General features: G+C 44.1%; 1 non-coding gene across 1 annotated transcript; it reads right to left on the minus strand.

Annotated features, from left to right (window-relative positions):
• Nucleotides 1–243: 243 nt before the first annotated feature.
• Nucleotides 244–346, minus strand: LOC122232183. The gene has a single exon (XR_006209535.1). It is a non-coding gene; the product is annotated as a U6 spliceosomal RNA (small nuclear RNA).
• Between the last annotated feature and the right edge of the window lie 1861 nt (nt 347–2207).

Raw genomic sequence — 2207 nt, forward strand, 5'->3', positions numbered from 1 at the left:
TGATTTTATTCTTGTCAAACGGTCAGCCAATTATCCAAATAATATTATTTAAAAAGCTTCTTGTTTCCCAAAAGATTTGAGATGCTACCCTCATTTCATATTAAACTGTCATATATTTTTAGTGTAATTCTGAACGTCTGTTTCTCTGGTTAGCATGACTCTTGCATCAGAACTATGTGTTTTAATCATGTAATGTCTATGTTATAATCCAGTGTAGGTTTATTCTCTTTCAAAGATTTTCTTTTTTTTATGGAACACGTCACAAATTTGTGTGTCATCTTTGCACAGGAGTCATGCTAATCTCTATATTATTCCAATCTAGTATATGTACTGCTGAAATGAGCACTCTAATGGTGTCCTTAATCAGTATACCTAATGCTAGTACCACAATCAATAAATATATGCTAATTTTTTCTTGCCCTATTTCCTTTCCTTATTTGTAGCACTATATTGTAAGATACACGTGACATACATCATATAAAGCATTTTATTCCAACATCATTCATACATTCCTTTTAGTCTTTAATCTAGAATTAAGTATACAAAATGTCTAATGTTAGTTCTTTTGTTGTTATTGCCCCTATTCTCTCTTGATTGGATGAAGTTCATCTTCTAATAGATTCCTCAGGAAGGGCTAATGAGTACACAATTGCTTGATCTCTTGCATATTTAATCTTTTCATGTAACCTTGATAGAAACAGCTTTGTGGTTTATGAAACTCTTTGTCCGCAATTATATTTGAGTTTCCTTAAAATGTTGATCCCTCTCTCAAATTTTTCTTGTTTTCCATAAGTACATATGATGGAGCATGGCCAGTAGCTTGGTGGAATGTGCTATTTATTTTTTCACTTAGAGCAAAGGTAAATTGAGGATGGCCTCTTATATTTATCCTAATAGCATGAATGGATATATATAGTTTTATTTGTTCTTATTTTTATTTTATTTTTCTGTTTTAGAGGCGTGAAGAGGACATGTTGCAAGATTTATATTCATACAACCACCATTATTATTATAATAATTCAGAAAATATGTAAATGAAATTATTTTGCTACCAAATATGGAGACAAACATAAAATTCCTAGGTCATTGTCAAATCGGTAGCTTATTTTGTGTTGTAACTTGCCAGAGATAGTGACACCACTAGCTGTTTTTGCTTATATAGCAATAAGGGCAATGCGCTCCCATGTAGTTGGGCTTAATGAATGCTTATTGGCTGAATAAATACTATATGTTGCTGAAAAATTAGGCAAAGGCATAATCCTACAGTTTATTCATGTTAAAATCAATCCAGAACACCAGAAACGATGCTCAGAAAATGTTATTCTTCGAGAGAGAGGGAAGATGGCGGCGTAGGAGGACGCTGGGCTCACCACGCGTCCTGCTGATCACTTAGATTCCACCTACACCTGCCTAAATAACCCAGAAAACCGCCAGAGGATTAGCAGAACGGAGTCTCCGGAGCCAAGCGCAGAAGAGAGGCCCACGGAAGAGGGTAGGAAGGGCGGCGAGGCGGTGCGCGCTCCACGGACTGGCGGGAGGGAGCCGGGGCGGAGGGGTAGCCTGCCGGCAAAGCAGAGCCCCCGAGTCTGGCTGGCAAAAGCGGAGGGGCCGGACAGAGTGTGTTCCGACAGCAAGCGCGACTTAGCCTCTGGGAGGTCAAAAGTTAACAGCTCTGCTTGGAAAGCGGGAAGGCTGGAGGACAAAGGGAGGGAGAGCTGCTGAGCCCCCGGACGACAGAGCTCAGTTTGGTGGGGAACAAAGGCGCTCCCCAGCGCCATCTCCCTCGCCCATCCCCCAGCCAAAATCCCAAAGGGAACCAGTTCCTGCCAGGGAACTTGCTCGCTCCGCGCAAACACCCAACTCTGTGCTTCTGCGGAGCCAAACCTCCGGCAGCGGATCTGACTCCCTCCCGCTGCCACAGGGCCCCTCCTGAAGTGGATCACCTAAGGAGAAGCGAGCTAAGCCTGCCCCTCCTGCCCCCGTGCACCTTGCCTACCCACCCCAGCTAATACGCCAGATCGCCAGCACCACAAGCTTGGCAGTGTGCAAATAGCCCAGACAGGCCACGCCACCCCACAGTGAATCCCGCCCCTAGGAGAGGGGAAGAGAAGGCACACACCAGTCTGACTGTGGCCCCAGCGGTGGGCTGGGGGCAGACAACAGGTAGGACTGCGGCCCCGCCCACCAACTCCAGTTATACACCACAG

The sequence above is a fragment of the Panthera tigris genome, chromosome A1 (genome assembly GCF_018350195.1).
Source record: "Panthera tigris isolate Pti1 chromosome A1, P.tigris_Pti1_mat1.1, whole genome shotgun sequence".
NCBI lineage: Eukaryota > Metazoa > Chordata > Mammalia > Carnivora > Felidae > Panthera > Panthera tigris.